We start from the raw sequence: 18,845 nt of genomic DNA on the forward strand, positions 1-18,845 counted from the left end.
GACTACTAAAAATATATGGGAAATAGTCTGGGACTACTAAAAATATATGGGAAGTAGTCTGGGACTACTAAAAATATATGGGAAGTAGTCTGGGACTACTAAAAATATATGGGAAGTAGTCTGGGACTACTAAAAATATATGGGAAATAGTCTGGGACTACTAAAAATGTATGGGAAGTAGTCTGGGACTACTAAATATATATGGGAAGTAGTCTGGGACTACTAAAAATATATGGGAAATAGTCTGGGACTACTAAAAATATATGGGAAATAGTCTGGGACTATTAGGGGTATATGGGAAGTAGTCAGGAACTATTAAAAATATACAATAAAAGCACACCCATAGATTGTGAGAATAAGCATAATAACAAGGAAAGCAATTGAATAATATGGGTGGTAAATCCTCGAAGGAGGTCCTGGAATTAAGAGAGATATATGAGAGATATATTGAATCTAAGGATAAAAGGAACATTTATTTTGACCCAAAATGGAGAAATAAGTATGAATTTGATGGACGTTTAGATGTAGAAAAGCTAGAGTTAATGGTAGAACATAGACATGTAGATAGTGAAGAGGACAGGGCAGTCAAAGCCCTGAGAAGGCTGCTGGAAGAACAGGGTAAGGAGAGAGAGGAGCTACTGAAGTTGAGAGAGGATGGAGAGAGTGGCCAGTACCCTATGATAGCATTGCCAAACCCACGGGCTGGGGATGATGGGGCGCAGGCCACTCTGGATGTATACAGGGCATGGACACAGAGAGATGTGGTCCGAGCCGTAGAGGGTGTAGTGCATCCTAAGACAGGTATAGAAGGGTTCAGAAGAGATCTGGAAGGTCTAGCAGCCAGCTTTAATCTAGACACAGGGGAGATTGAGAGAGCAGTAAGACAGCTGGTGGGGAAGGACTGGGCAGCGGTCCGGGGACAGTGGGTACCTGGACATAATGATTTGGTGGTATTGCCCTGGGCGATAGATGGACAGTATGTCGAGAAAATCACACAGCTGTGTAATAATCTGAGGGACCACTATCACCGACATGCAGATTTCTCTAAGGTCCACGAATGTAAACAAGAAGACAATGAGACTATAAGTCAATACCTAGAGAGATTAAAGGAGGTATTCAATGCCAACAGTGGGTTAATAGAGCCACCGGTAGCCCAGGGGAACGATACAGCATATCACCAGCAACTGAAAATAGCTTTCCTCAGTGGAATGCGCCCAGAGATAAGTCGTGCCATAAAAAGGACTCTAGTAGGATGGGGAACAGCAACTCTGGCAGAGGTGAAGAGATATGCCGTTCACTATGAGCAGCATGGGAAAAACAACAGGATTAAAAAGAACAGAAAAAGCAGAGTACCTGATAGCAACCCTAGGGGAAATAGCAGGGAGGAGAAGAGACTCTGTAGACAGAAGGGGGAAAACAGGGAGTCGCGCTGACAAAGACGGAAAGAAGCGGTGTTTTAATTGCGATAGAACAGGACATTTCGCCAGAGACTGTAAAACACCCTGTGAACATTGTGACCGAGTAGGACACAACTACCGAAATTGTAAACATGAACAATAGCATTGTGGTTCAGTGGTAGAATTCTTGCCTGGCATGCGGGGGACCCGTGTACTGATCCCAGCTCATGGGACTAAAATTAAATTATTGTTATGTTTTGACTGGAACGATACGGTTGTTAGTGTTTGTTTAAGATAGAAACCAAATGTTTTGATAGCTTGTTTAGTTTAAATAGGAAGACAGATTCTTTGAAAATAATAGCGAGGCGAATTCGATAAAGTACGTTGTTTGTGGTCTGAATGGCCTGCTTAAAGGATTTATAGAGAATGGGAGTTGTATTTGAATGACGGAATCAAGGAAAAGGCAGTTACTTAAATCTAAATGAATTATAAAGAGTGGAAATTAATAATTGTGACAGAATTGTGGCGATATACATGATATTTTTTTTAAACCCTTGGACATTTCATAAGACTATAAGCCAATACCTAGAGAGATTAAAGGACGTGTCCAATGCTAATAGTGGGTTAATAGAACCCCCGGTAGTGGATGGATTTGATGCCCCGTATTATCAGGAATTAAAAATTGCTTTCCTCAGTGGAATGCGTCCCGAGATAAATCGTGCCACCAAACAGAACCTCCTAGGGTGGGGGCTAGCAGATGAGGGAAATAAGAGAGGCCAAAGACGGGGTCGAGACAAATACAGAGAGAAGGTCAGGCGCCCACAGAAAAGCATGTTCAATCACATAAGCCATTGAGGAAGTTTAAAACTAATGATGGGGGGAGTACAATGGAATTATAAATATTATTAGGTTTTGTTTATAGTCAACTTTGGGGTTTTTGAATCAGTGTGATAGGATGAAACGCTGACCAAGTGGTTATTTTATGGAAAAAGAAGCGCTTAGCTCTCTTTGAAAAAAAAAATAATAACAAATTCCTAGGGACAGGATATCTTAAAGGGGTATACACACATGGCATTTTGGAAGTTTTGTTTTCTTAGTTTAATTAAAAACGTGAAATTATTTTGATAGGGAATGTTCTGGGAACCTGGGATACAAAATGTAGATAAAGTTCTTAGCTTTCATTTGTTTAATGTAGTAAGAAACACGGTTCTGAAAGGGTGGTATGACTTTTGACCCCTCTGGTGACTTTTCCTGTGTAGTCTGATCAGCCACATTGAAAAGCCATTTGGATGGTGAATTTAAGGTCATTGGTGATATTGATTTTAAGGGAATTTGTAGAACTGATAATTATGATGGAGTTAAAGTTCTTAGACACAATTGATAATTTGAAACAATGAGAAGACTAAAAGGGCAAAGCCTTAGACTAAGGGTAGGCTTCTTTAAGTCTATTTTCCTAGAACAATAAGGGTAAAATAATTTTTCTTGGTGGAGTAAATCAGATTAGTCATTTTGATCTGATTATGTGATTTGAAAATATTTTGACCAGTAGCAGGGGTATTTTTTACATGATCTAGATACGTTTATTTTCTCTTAGGAAGTCAGCTGTTGTTGAATTCAGTGTAAGACATTTAACACAACAAGGCTGTGGAATTGATATAATAGTATTACTATATTTTGTTGTGAATAAGTTTAATAATGATAGACTTATGTCAACAGGACAGGGATATATGACATCTGTAGGTGATCCAAGATTATTGAGGGTAACGAGATACATTTAAGTAGATATGCAATATCTAGACAGGTTGATTTTTCTAAAACTCAGGAGTGAAATCAAGGAGACAATGAGACATTTAGTCAATATTTGGAAACAACCCATATTATGAGAAAAGTAGGAGACAGATAGAAGGGAAGATGGAGAAATCCTCCCTTGCAATGCTGAAACCTTGAGGGTTGGGGAGAAGCAGGAAGAAAGAAGGGGGACAGCAGGAGTAGATAGGAAGAGAATTTGGTTCACTAAAGCTCTAGGATATTAATTAATGGAGAGACTATCGGCTCCATTGGCAGGCATGTATTTTAGTTTTGATTTTAAGTTTATGTTTGGTAAATTCGCTAGGAGGAGATTAGTATAATTTTGTTGAAAGTAATTGTTACCCTAACTAAAAGGGAAATGAAAGCTTAGTTGGTTTCAGGTGTTAGACACTGAACCATTGCTCAGACGCTATTCTGCACAGTAGGCCGAAATAGTAGCATTGACTAGAACCGGTGAAATAAGAAAGGAGAGAAAAGTTACTATTTACACAGACAAGCACATAGACATTTAAAACCATACAAAGCAGCACAGATAAATCTTAAAGAAGATAAAACACTTGACAGAGAATTGTTACAGAATATCTGAGGATGAAGGCCCCAGGGAGAATTGGACATGTGGAAAATGAAAGGGGGCATCCTACAAGAGAAGGTCTGACATAAGGATAATTTACTTATCCTACCAAAGACATTGTATGGATACGCAGCAATATTGATACATAGGCTAAGCAATGTATCAAGGGGAGGGAAGTATAGTAGAGTAGTTAGGAAAGAGTGATGACCTAAAGGATAATTACTTAAACAATTTCTTTGTAAGAAGATCCATTCCAACATTTGGAATTGGACTTATTGAACTATTCCGAATTGAGGGGAAGAAGGGGTGTTTAACAATAATAGATAAGTATAGCAAATGGGTAGAAGCGTTCCCAACTTACTTGGTGGACATGATTATGGTAGCTAAAATATTAAGTCAAGATATTATCCCTAGAGTTGGTTTACTAGGAGCCATCTCTTTAAATGATGGATGACATTTTAGCTAATCAAGTAGAGCCTATAGAATGCCAGAGTTAGAGATACCAGAACAGGTAGACATAGAAGTTGAAGAAATACTAGCAGAGCACATGAGAAGACTGTTTGTTAACCAAACCCGTATGTCCAAGATTTTGTGTCCAACAGGTGAATTACAGGAGAAGGTGATTCACTCAATCCAACCAGGAGACTGGGTGTGGATCCAGTCCCTGAGGAGAAAAAACTGGAAGCAACACCGTTGGATAGAAAACACTCTAAAGTTTCTAAAATCAAAAACTTCCCACCAAAAACTTCTGGTGAATTTACAAAAATACTCATCATAAACCTTGACAAAATACATAACAATTATTTTAAGAATCATAGATAGACTACTCCTTTATGCAACCGCGGTGTCAGATTTTAAAATAGCTTTACGGAGAAAGCACATTTTTCAATATTCTGAGTACATAGCTCAGCCATCACAGCTAGCTATTCAGACACCCGCCAACTTCGGGGTCACCTAAACTCAGAATTAGTATTAGAAATATTGTATTACCTTTGCTGATCTTCCTCAGAATGCACTTCCAGGACTGCTACTTCCACAACAAATGTTGATTTTGTTCGAAATAATCCATAGTTATGTCCAAATACCTCCGTTTTGTTCGTATGCGTTCAGGTCAATATCCAAAGGTAACGCGCGAGCGCATTTCGAGAACAAAAATCCAAAATGTTCCATCACCGTTCTTAGAAGCATGTCAAACGCTGTTTAAAATCAATTTTTATGGTATTTGTCTCGTAAAATAGCGATAATATTCCAACCGGACAATATTCCAACCGCGCCCCCCAACTCTCCGCCGCAACTGTAAATAGTATCATTTGTCTATAAAATTGTTATAAGTACACCTCTGCATAACATTGTATCCTTATTAACATTAAAGAAAACAAAAAAAGAAAAAAGAAAGAAATATAGATCAACTTACAACAAAGAATAACTTTATTAACATTGTTTTTTAGTCTGTAACAGAAAAGACTTAAAGTGCATCAATTTGCCTGAAATTTAAAAAAAAATTCAAGCCTTATTTAAACTGTAAACATTTTTTACCATTTGATACTGAAAAATAAAATAAAATATAATCAATAAATAATAATACATTCAAATTGATCAGCAACATTAACCTGTTGGGGATAAGGGGCAGTATTTGCACGGCTGGATGAAAAAACGTACCCGATTTAATCTGGTTACTACTCCTGCCCAGAAACTAGAATATGCATATAATTATTAGCTTTATTAGCTTCAATGCTCCCAGTATTCTACCTGGCTCACCTTCTGTGGGAACTCCATCAGGGGACAATACCCAACCATCCTCTATCCATTCCATACAGAGTTTCTCTCCTCGTCTCTTCCATTCCTTCCCTCCATTGATTTCGAGCGTGGATTTTAGAGCCTTTAATACTCTTTCCGCTTCTTCACTGGTAGTCATGTTTTTGTTTTACTGTATTATCCCCGTATTTATTTTCCGACCAACACAAAAATAATTGATAAATCACCCCGCTTCTAACCCACCTATCTAAACTTGGTGTTCGTACACTTGACAAATACCAGATATCAACAAAATCAATAAATCAAACCATTCTACACCATCAAACATTTAAACATTGAAACAGCAAATTAATTGATAAATGTTAAAGGAATTTTATATCTTGATGATAATAATCAATAATCAATTCGCCTTGACTAATGCCCAAGGTTTGTAAGACAATGGGTTAAAATAATTAGGCAAGGACTCAGCTTTCTGCAAAAGGTTTCTGTAGCTTTATTCAGAGAACGTTCTGGCGTCAGGATAACAAAACAGTCATTATATAGTTCTTGCTTACTTACGCACATGCATTTACACACAATCCGTTGGTGACCTGCAACCCCCATAAACTTCTCACACTGTTTATCACCTTCTGGCTCAGCCTGTTCCTTTCCTTCAAGGTTAAGAACTCTCTGAGGTTTTACTCCCTTGACCATCTGCTTCTGTAGCTATACTAATTGCATACACACATTTCTTTCCCTCTCCAGTGGTTCCTGGACTTTCCGGAACTAATCAGACTAATCGATCCCTACATTGATCATTACATTGATTATTCATTAAACCTGCTGTATGACTAATAATTCATCATGGTTTATTGATTAATTTACTTTTATTAGATAATTCTCTTATCAATTCCACCCTTAAATGATTCACTAATTCACCATGATGATCACATGCTATAAGTAATCACTAATAATCTCACGCTATATGGAAATACAATAATCACACGCTATATGGAAATACAATAATCACACGCTATATGGAATTTAATTGTGATACAAGGATTTAACAAGACTAATACATAATTATTCCTCCTATACCCATCAATGACAGTCCTAGGCCTCTTTCCAATTATGAAACTTCGATTCAGGATTTTCATCATAATTTTCATTAAAGGAACAGTCTATCAAAACGTTGAAAATTCAATCAAAACGTTGAAAATTGGTTCATCAAACATTGGCTCCTCATGATTAAAAGAAACGGAGCCATCTTCCTGGCCTGGAGGCCCGCATTCGCCATCCCACTGATCGGAGCTCGGAATTGGCCCATATCTCACCATCTGCTGCGTCATCGATCTCTCTAGAGTCCTGGTGATTAACCTCTATGGGCTAGGTGGCGCGTTATTCAAATTCCTCAAAAATGCAAAAACGTCAATTTTTCAAACATATGACTATTTTACACCATTTTAAAGACAAGACTCTCGTTAATCTAACCACACTGTCCGATTTCAAAAAGGCTTTACAACGAAAGCAAAACATTAGATTATGTCAGCAGAGTACCCAGCCAGAAATAATCAGACACCCATTTTTCAAGCTAGCATATAATGTCACAAAAAACAAAACCACAGCTAAATGCAGCACTAACCATTGATGATCTTCATCAGATGACACACCTAGGACATTATGTTATACAATACATGCATGTTTTGTTCAATCAAGTTCACGTTCAGAACTAGCATACCCCCCGCAAACCTCCGGTGAATTTACTAAATTACTCACGATAAACGTTCACAAAAAACATAACAATTATTTTAAGATTTATAGATACAGAACTCCTTTGTGCAATCGAGGTGTCCGATTTTAAAATAGCTTTTCGGTGAAAGCACATTTTGCAATATTCTGAGTAGATAGCCCAGCCATCACGGCTAGCTATTTAGACACCCACCAAGTTTAGCCCTGACCAAACTCCGATTTACTATTACAAAAGTTTGATTACCTTTGGTGTTCTTCATCAGAATGCACTCCCAGGACTGCTACTTCAATAGCAAATGTTGTTTTGGTTCAAAATAATCCATAGTTATATCCAAATAGCGGCGTTTTGTTCGATGCGTTCAAGACACTCTCTGAAGTGTAAATAAGGGTCACGAGCATGGCGCATTTCGTGACAAAAGATTTCTAAATATTCCATTACCGTACTTCGAAGCATGTCAACCGCTGTTTAAAATCAATTTTTATGCCATTTTTCTCGTAAAAAGCGATAATATTCCGACCGGGAATCTGCGTTTAGGTAAACAGACGAAAGAAAACAAAGCATGGGGTCGACTCGGGCATGCGCCTGCGTCTCACAGTACTGTGACCAGCCACTATCCAAACGAGCTACTTTTTTTCAGCCAGAGCCTGTAAAGCCACGATTCAGCTTTTTGCTGCCTTCTGAGAGCCCATGGGAGCCGTAGGAAGTGTCACGTAACAGCAGAGATCCCCTGTAATGGATAGAGATAATCAAGAAGGGCAAGAAATTGTCAGACAGGGCACTTCCTGTATAGAATCTTCTCAGGTTTTGGCCTGCCAAATGAGTTCTGTTATACTCACAGACACCATTCAAACCGTTTTAGAAACTTTGGAGTGTTTTCTATCCAAAGCTAATAATTATATGCATATTCTAGTTTCTGGGCAGGAGTAATAATCAGATTAAATCGGGTACGTTTTTTATCCGGCTGTGAAAATACTGCCCCCTAGCCATAACAGGTTAAAAAAGTGGATAGAAACAGAGGGAGATATAATGATGAGAACTAGGAGTCGAGAGCGTGTAAGTGGTGCTGCACAACCCAGAGCCCTCAGTAGACTAGTTTATCATAACCAAAGACCGGATAGGAATAGACAAAAGAAAGGGAGAAATGGATGCTTTAACTGTAACAAACCGGGTCATTTCGCTAGAGAATGTGAAGTTCTGTGTAAACACTGCAATAAAATAGGTTGAAACTGCAAAAAGAGTGAATCGGTTGAGATAGAGCATCTAACAGTAACTGTCGGGGTAACAGAGTACCTGATAGCAACCCTAGGAGAAATAGCGGGGAGGAGCAGAGACTCCGTCGACAGAAGGGGAAAAACAGGGAGACACGCGGACAGAGACGAAGAGAAGCGGTGTTTTAACTGTGATAGAACGGGACATCTCGCCAGAAACTGTAAAACACCCTGTAAACATTGTGACCGAGTAGGACACAACCACCGAAATTGCAGCTCTAAGCAATAGCATTGGTGGTTCAGTGGTAGCATTCTCACCTGCCATGCGGGAGGCCCGCGTTCGGATCCCAGCCCATGCTCTATGGGACTGAAATTTAATTGTTATGTTTTGAATGGAACCTTAAGGTTGTTAGTGGTTGTTTAAGATATAAACCGAACGTTTTGATGGCTTGTTTAGTTTAAATTGAAGAGACAGTTACCGAAATCTAATGAATTATAATGAGCGGATAGGTTTAAAGGGAGTAGTATTAAGTATTATATAAATTTGGCGATTTACATGGTACATATAAGGTCATAGACATTTCATAAGTGTGAAGCCGAAAGAGAGATACAGTTGGAACATTGGTTTTAATCTTGCGATAGAGGAAAGGCAGAACGCTGTTTGAAAAGAGGTAATCGCTGGGCTATGTTTGGCGGGAAAGAAGCGTTTTGTTTTGTGATGAATTCTGGTTATTGGTTCGTGGTATTGATTGTTTAGTAACACCAGTGAATTGAACATTGCATGGAAAAATATCAAGTCATTAAAGTGAAGTACAGGTGGAGTTCATTTTATATTTACAGGGACGGTGCACATTAAACACAGTTGTGTATAATGGCAGGGTATTCCTAGCAAACAGAATGGGCCGGTTTGCAGACAAACTGAAGGGGTTTTAAGGTTTTAAGCAATCTTGGGTCAAATTAGTCAAATAGTACATTAAAATATGGGGTTTCATAGATTGAAATACAGTATTGTATCCAAGGGTAGCGCATGTTCAATTAAGTTTAAAACTAATGATTGGGGGGAGTACAATGGAATTATAAGCATTTTTAGGTTTTGTTTGTAGTTCATTTTTGGGTTTCTGAATCGGTGTAGTATGAGGAAATGCTGACCAAGTGGTTATTTTATGGAAAAAGGAGCGCTTAGCTCTTTTGAGAAAAATTCCTAGGGACAGGATATCTTAAAGGGGTATACACACATGGCATTTTGAAGTTTTGTTTTCTGAGTTTTAATTAAGCACGTGAAATTCTTTTAATAGGGAATGTTCTGGGAACTTGAGATACAAAATGTAAATTAAGTTATTAGCTTTCATTTGTCTAATATAGTAAGAAACACGGTTCTGAAAAGGGGGTATGACTTTTTACCCCTCTGGTGACTTTTCCTTTTGTGGTCTGATCAGCTGCAATGAAAAGCCATTTGGATGGTGAATTTAAGGTCATTGGTGATATTGATTTTAAGGAAATTTGGAGAACTGATAATTATGATGGAGTTAAAGTTCTTAGACACAAGTGATAATTTGAACCAATGAGAAGATAGAATGACGATAAGGGTACAATAATTTTTCTTTGTGGAGAAGTTCAGATTAGTCATTTTGATCTGATTATGTTATGTGAATATCATTTGATAATTAGGAATATTTTTTACATGATCTAGATACGTTTATTTTCCCTTTGGAAGTCAGCTGTGGTTGAAAGCAGTGTAAGAGATTTAACAAAACAAGGCTGTGGAATTGATATAATAGTATTATATTTTGTTGTGAGTAAGTTTAATAATGGTAGACTTATGTCAAGCATTAGGATATATTCTAAGCCAACAGGATAGGAATATATGACATCTGTAGGTAATCCATGATCATTGAGGGTATTGAGATACATTTAAGTAGCTATGGAATAAGACAATGAGACATTTAGTACTCCCCTGCAATGCTGAGACCTTGATGGGTTGGAAGTAGAAGGAGGAGAGCATAAGCAAGGAAGAGAAGATAAAAGTGAAACAGAAGAATTAGATAACGGTTAGTGAGTGACGACCAGCATAGTTAAATTATAAACAGGTGAGGACATAAATGACACTGGGAGAGACAGAAAATACATAAGAATAGAAGATAGAAGGATAATTTAGTTAGGTTCGTTTAGATAGTCACTCCATGTATTAATATCCTATCAGCTCCATTGGCATGTATTTTAGTTTTGATTTTAAGTTTATGTTTGGTAAATTCTATCAGGAGAGATATAACTATTTACACAGACAAGCACATAGGCATTTAAAACCACACAAAGCAGCACAGATAAATCTTAAGACACTTGGTAGAGAATTGTTACAGGGTAACTAAGGATGAATGCCCCAGGGAGAATTGGACATGTGTAAAATGAAAGGGGGCAATCCTACAAGAGAAGGGCTGAAATAAGGATAATTTACTGATCTTACCAAAGACATTGTTTAGATATGCAGTAAAATTGATACATGGCTTGAGCCATGTATAAAAAGGGGGAGTATGGTAGAGCAGGCGATAGAACAGGATAGGATGCTACTAGAACAAAAACATTTTTTGTAGAATTTCCATTCCAACATTTGGAAATGGACTTATTGAACTATTCCGAATTGAGGGGAAGAAGGGGTGTTTAACAATAACAGATAAGTATAGCAAATGGGTAGAAGCGTTCCCAACTTACTTGGTGGACATGATTATGGTAGCTAAAATATTAGGACAAGATATAATCCCTAGTGTTGATACTGGGATCTATCTCTTTAAATGATGGATGACAGTTTAGCTAATCAGGTAGAGCCTATAGAATGCCAGAGTTAGAGAGACCAGAACAGGTAGACAAAGACGTTGAAGAAATACTAGCAGAGCACATGAGAAGACTGTTTGTTAACCAAACCCGTATGTCCAAGATTTTGTGTCCAACAGGTGAATTACAAGAGAAGGTGATTCAGTCAATCCAACTAGGAGACTGGGTGTGGATCCAGTCCCTGAGGAGAAAAAACTGGAAGCAGTCCCGTTGGGAAGGCCCATACCAGGTGCTGTTAAACCATTGCCTTTGCCATTAGGAAAGCTGAGAGAGTCACTTGGGTCCACGTTACCCACTGCAAGAAGGTATGTACACATATGAACACTGCTGATCACACACAGAGTTAGGAGAAGAACCGAGAACCAACAAGGTCCGGGGGTTACCTCCTTAACAAAGATTTCCTATCCCGACCGTTCATCACTGTGTGTGCTCCTAGAGGTGTGAGTATGGGGTGGTACCAAGCAGAGAGACTAAGGGCAGGAGAGGGTTGACGGTTTTTGGGAAGAGTAGAAACTCTGAGCTGCATCATAGTCTAATCTTTCTGATATATTCAGATCCACCACCTACTGGTACTAATCATAGGATACCATTGTCATTGAGAAGAAGTAGAAGATAAACTATATAATACACTGATGAGTGACGTACAGAATAAGGAATCAAAGAAGATCAAGATGTAGAATTTAAGGTAAACATTAAACAACTTCCTGGGGAAGCAGACAACTGTACAGGAATTTGGGGTTGGCCAGATTGAAGTACTCAGCCAACCCACCTCGGTTCACCTAAATTCCGGATGAATGCCAGTGTTATAGATACAAGAAGGGCACCGAGAAAAAATATGATTTTAATGGCTGGAAAGGTAATCGTTGATGCGACTGACTTAGGTTTGAAAGCACAGGAGAAAATGTGTAACCTCATAGCACCTATAACTGATGAAGGGTGGGCTAGTACCAGCAAAGGACGCATACGACAGAAATGACCACAAAGGGTGGTTAGGAACTTGCGCCCTGGGGATATTGGTTCAACCAGTTCGAATTAGTTATCAGAGACCAGTTATAGGAGGCTAAAGAAGGCACAGGAGGAGTTTTGACCAGGATGGGAATAGCTTTGAATAGATGGATGCTATTGGCATCCTAAGGGAGGTTCCAGATGAATACAAAGTTATGAATCAAATATGTGAAGGCTTTAACACTATATTATTTTGGTAGTTGACAATAAATAAAAATATCCGCCACTTCCCTCATGACCTGGTAAAATAGACTGACTCTTGAAATGATACGGGCAAAGAGGATGGTGTAGGTAGAATGATTAGGTTCATTGCTGTACGTACATTTCTGATAACACAGCTCATGTTTGGGAAATGGAAAAGTGTTGTAGGAACTGTATTATGGGCTGCTTTCACCTGTATGAGTGTGTTTGGGTTGTGTGGTTGTTGTTTGGTCCCGTGTGCGAGAGGTTTAATCACCAGAACTCTAGAGAGATGGATAACGGAGCAGATGGTGAGATACGGACCGAGTCAAAGTTCAGACCAATGAGACGACAAGTACCTACCGCCGAGCAAGGTGGAGGATTCATTCAAATATCAGGAGCACATGTTAGATGAGACCATCTATTGGGATGCATGAATTAGTTTGAATTTGTGTGAAATTTCTGAATCCAATAAAAATAGATGTGTTATAATGTATGTGAAATATCTAGCAAAACAGGTGGATTGTAATGGAAATATGATTTTAAGGTCCCAGCTAGCACATTTGGTTCCTTGTAAGTTGTGGGAAGGTTTGTTTTTGTATTGGTTGTGAGAACGAAGCCATACGTTTCCTGACTGGAAAAACAGAAAGTTTTTATGCGTTCTGAGAACAGAAGCGAACATATCACCTGTTCTGGGAATGTTTATTTTTAGGATGCAGGGAGGTTCTGAGAACGTCTTACTATGGTTCCAGGGAGGTTCTGAGAACGTCTTACTATGGTTCCAGGGAGGTTCTGAGAACGTCTTACTATGGTTCCAGGGAGGTTCTGAGAACGTCTTACTATGGTTCCAGGGAGGTTCTGAGAACGTCTTACTATGGTTCCAGGGAGGTTCTGAGAACGTCTTACTATGGTTCCAGGGAGGTTCTGAGAACGTCTTACTATGGTTCCAGGGAGGTTCTGAGAACGTCTTACTATGGTTCCAGGGAGGTTCTGAGAATGTTCTACTATGGTTCCTTGAAAGTTTTCATGGGAGGTTTTATTAACGCTCAGAGAATACACATTTTAGATCATTTTGAGGTTTTTGAGTGTCCCCACTTGCGCCAGCGAATAGGTAGCTTTCGCGTGGCGCCGACTGGTAAGACGATTTAGGAGGGCGGTCACATGTGCTAGCAAGGCAGAGGTACTCGCCAAGCAAGCAGCGTGACGTCCTTAAGGGCTGAGACAAAACATTGTTGTTGGAATGCAGTGGGAATTTACCATTCCCTTGTTATTCAACATCTGTTTCCTCATTTCATTACTATTATTACTGAGGTAAAAGGCCTAGGACGCTGCAACTGGGCACGAAGATACTATTATTACTGAGGTAAAAAGGCCTAGGAGGGTGCAACTCAGCAAGAAGATACTATTATTACTGAGGTAAAAGGCCTAGGAGGGTGCAACTCAGCAAGAAGATAAATGCCTATAGGCCACACCCTCTCATACAATGCCATGCAAATATAACACTGGCTTACAAACTTCTACATGCCAACTTCAACATGAAGAGGACCAGAGGACCACCAGGTTACTTGAGAAAGTCATGGTACTTTAAACACTGTTGTTTCCTATCATCCATTATATCATGTACGACGATGACATAATATTACAGAGATGTTACTAGTGGGCACCAATATTGATCCTTCTGTATGATATGGATATCGTTTGATATCGATATGAACAAGGTATATCGTCATGTCTGTTTGTCCTTGCTGTTAACCTACACTATTATGAAAAAGAGCCAACATTACTTTTCCCGCAGGTTATATATGTGTTCTGATATGTACTGACAGCATGGGTTAGTGATTATTGAAAACATCACGCTCATATTTGATTTAGCCGTTGACACTCCATAGGAGCTGGGTGGGTGTAAACTTACTGTCATATGGGATGACGCTGGAGAGACGAAGCAGGTACGGGGAGTAAAACATTTAATGAATAACGGACATGGAACGAGACAGGAACAGCGTCAGCAAACAGGTAACACAAACAAAAGACAATCAATGGAGCAGCAGGGAACAAAGCAAAGGAACTGACAAATATAGGGGAGGAAATAAACAGATGAGTGAGTCCAATAACGCTGACGTGCGTGACGAGGGACGGCAGGTGTGCGTAATGGATAGAAGGAGTGCGTGATGCAGGGCAGCCTGGTGCCCTCATGCGCCAGGGGAAGGGAAGAGTGGGAGAAGATGTGACAGTACCCCCCCTCTTGTTGCGTAACCCGGCGTCCCACCTGGGCGAACCGGCCGAGACATGGGAGCTGGGCTAGCCGGTTGGGGCGTGGGAGCCTGACGAACCAGCAGGAGCGTGGGAGCCTTACGAGCCGGCTGAGGCATGAAAGCCTATGGACCCTGGTCAAATGTAGTGGACTGCACTATGTAGGGAATAGGGTGTCATTTGGAACGGAGGAGGAACAGGGTGCCATTTGGAACGCAGACGGAGTCCCCTGACCACCCACTCATTGATCTTTCTCTCAATCAGCATTTTTACCAGCTAGGAGAGAGTGTCTATGAGGAGCTGAGGCAGGTAGGGGTGAATTAATGCAGTCTGACTTCTACTATTGACCAACCTTTATATTTGGCGCTCTCATGTGGTAGTCAGGGTGCATTTCAGATATAAATATATATTCTGGATCTTCGTGATTTGGACAGTTCTAATCTTACCGTGAAAAAGTATAGCGGAAAACACATATTATGACTTTAAATGGAGGGGATATATTGTATAACATAAATACAATGTAACTTCAATATCCTTGTTGTAGGAAGTGCATGATTTTGGGAGTGGGAATGCTGCACAACAACATTTTGTCATTCGGAAATTATTCCGCCCCTTGACTTTTTCCACATTTTGTTACATTACAGCCTTATTCTAAAATGGATGTGATTAACCTGTTAGGGCTAGGGGGCAGTATTGACACGGCTGGATAAAAAACGTACCCGATTTAATCTGGTTACCACTCCTACCCAGTAACTAGAATATGCATATACTTATTACATATGGATAGAAAACACCCTAAAGTTTCTAAAACTGTTTGAATGGTGTCTGTGAGTATAACAGAACTCAAATGGCAGGTCAAAACCTGAGAGATTCCTTTACAGGAAGTGGCCTGTCTGACCATTTCTGGAACTTCTTTGCCATCTCTATCTTTTACTAAGGATCTCTGCTCTAACGTGACACTTCCTACGTCGTCCATAGGCGCTCAGAGCCCGGGAAAACCTGAATGTCGTCATTCCAGCCCCAGGCTGAAACACATTATCGCCTTTCTCAAGTGGCCGATCAAGGGACTCTGGGCTTAGGCGCGTGACCTGACCGCCCCCGTCTTTGTGATTTTTTCCTCTGTTTGCCGAAAAGGAGATTCCCGGTCGGAATATTATCGCTTTTCTACGAGAAAAATGGCATAAAAATTAATTTTAAACAGCGGTTGACATGCTTCGAAGTACGGTAATGGAATATTTCGATTTTTTTTGTCACGAATTGCGCCATGCGCGCAACGCTTCTTTACCATTTCGGATAGTGTCTGGAACGCATCGAACAAAATGCCGCTATTTGGATATAACGATGGATTATTTTGGACCAAACCAACATTTGTTATTGAAGTAGCAGTCCTGGGAGTGCATTCTGACGAAGACAACAAAAGGTAATCAAACTTTTATAATAGTAAATATGATTATGGTGAGTGCTAAACTCTAAATAGCTAGCCCGTGATGCCTGGGCTATGTACTTAGAATATTGCAAAATGTGCTTTCACCAAAAGCTATTTTAAAATCGGACATATCGAGTGCATAGTGGAGGTCTGTATCTATAATTCTTAAAATAATTGTTATGCTTTTGTGAACGTTTATCGTGAGTAATTTAGTAAAATGTTAGCGATTTCCCCGGAAGTATGCTAGTTCTGAACGTCACATGCTAATGTAAAAAGCTGTTTTTTTATATAAATATGAACTTGATTGAACAAAACATGCATGTATTCTATAACATAATGTCCTAGGTGTGTCATCTGATGAAGATCATCAAAGGTTAGTGCTGCATTTAGCTGTCTTCTGGGTTTTTGTGACATTATATGCTAGCTTGAAAAATGGGTGTCTGATTATTTCTGGCTGGGTACTCTGCTGACATAATCTAATGTTTTGCTTTCGCTGTAAAGCCTTTTTGTGGTTAGATAAAGGAGAGTCTTGTCTTTAAAATGCTGTAAAATAGTCATATGTTTGAAAAATGGACGTTTTTGTATTTTTGAGGAATTTGTAATCCGTGCCACGCCTATCATTGGATATTGGAGCAGGTGTTCCGCTAGCGGAACGTCTAGATGTAAGAGACAAGACTCTCGTTAATCTAACCACACTGTCTGATTTCAAAAGGCTTTACAACGAAAGCAAAACATTAGATTATGTCAGCAGAGTACCCAGCAAGAAATAATCAGACACCCATTTTTCAAGCTAGCATATAACGTCACATAAACCAAAACCACAGCTAAATGCAGCACTAACCTTTGATGATCTTCATCAGATGACAATCCTAGGACATCATGTTATACAATACATGCATGTTTTTGTTCAATCAAGTTCATATTTATATCAAAAACAGCTTTTACATTAGCATGTGACGTTCAGAACTAGCATACCCACCGCAAACTTCCGGTGAATTTACTAAATTACTCACGATAAACGTTCACAAAAAACATAACAATTATTTTAAGAGTTATAGATACAGAACTCCTTTATGCAATCGCTATGTCCGATTTTAAAATAGCTTTTCGGCAAAAGCACATTTTGCAATATTCTGAGTAGATAGCCCAGCCATCACGGCTAGCTAATTTGACACCCACCAAGTTTGGCCCTCACCAAACTCCGATTTACTATTCGAAAAATTTGATTACCTTTGCTGTTCTACGTCAGAATGCACTCCCAGGACTTATACTTCAATAACAAATGTTGGTTTGGTTCAAAATAATCCATAGTTATGTTCAAATATCCTCTGTTTTGTTCGATGCGTTCAAGACACTATCCGAAGGGTGACGCCACCGACGCGTTTCGTGACAAAAAATTCGAAATATTCCATTACCGTTCTTCGAAGCATGTCAACCGCTGTTTAAAATCAATTTTTATGCGATTTTTCTCGTAAAAAAAGTGACAATATTCCGACCGGGAAACCCTGTTTAAGTTCAAAGACGAAAAAAACATGGTGTCGCCTCGTGCACGCACCTCAGTCTCATTGTTCTCTGATCGACCATTATCCAAATGCGCTACTGTTTTTCAGCCAGGGCCTGCAAAGACATCATTCACCGGTTTGCCGCCTTCTGAGAGCCTATGGGAGCCGTAGGAAGTGTCACGTTACAGTAGATATCCTCAGTTTTCAATAAAGAGAGTGTAGAAGCCAAAGAAAGCGGTCAGACAGGCCACTTCCTGTAAGGACTCTTCTCAGGTTTTTGCCTGCCATATGAGTTCTGTTATTCTCACAGACACCATTCAAACAGTTTTAGAAACTTTAGGGTGTTTTCTGTCCAAAGCCAATAATTATATGCATATTCTAGTTTCTGGGCAGTAGTAATAACCAGATTTAATCCGGCCGTGCAAATACTGCCCCCCTAGCCCCAACAGGTTAATTAATATTTATTAGTGGTTAATACTCTGATTTATTGTGTGGGGTATTTTTATTTTGGTTTTAGGATGCTGTACACAAATTACATTTTCTGAAGTTTTGGGTTCACATATGTAAATTCTCTTGATTGAACAAAACATGCATGAAAAGTCCAATATAAACCTGATTCACAAAATGTTTGAAATATCTGTAAATAATGTCTTAGGTACAGAAAAACAAACACTCACGTTTTTCAACAGAATCGGCAGAATGAATACACCCTGACCACACAGTTCATTTTCATAGCAGCTACATAAAAACACCATGATCAGTTTGCTCTCTCCTCCTCTCACCTTTTTCCTTCGCTTGTGAACTTCAACACATCATCTGTCTGTGAACAGGCAAAAAAACCTTTCCAAGCCAAACCTTCATATCATTACCACAAACCGCTACACACAGCCTACATCGTTGTCACCATATTAGCTGACGTCATACTCAACATAGCTACTAGAACTAATGCGTTAGTAAACCCGCTACTTTCATGCAAAAACAGTGTACAGTCAGCAAGCAGTTTAGCAATGACACCAGCAGGCCCCAGTGGCAATAAATTAATTAAACCAAAGAAGAAGAATTCCAGTCTTTGATAGCCATAGCCAGTTAGCCAACATAGCATCTCTCTGTTTGAGCAGGGTGAGTACATTTGATACACATTTGATACACTGCATGCTAGCTAGCTGTAGCTTATGATTTCAGTACTA

Source organism: Salmo salar, unplaced genomic scaffold, assembly GCF_905237065.1.
Source record: "Salmo salar unplaced genomic scaffold, Ssal_v3.1, whole genome shotgun sequence".
NCBI lineage: Eukaryota > Metazoa > Chordata > Actinopteri > Salmoniformes > Salmonidae > Salmo > Salmo salar.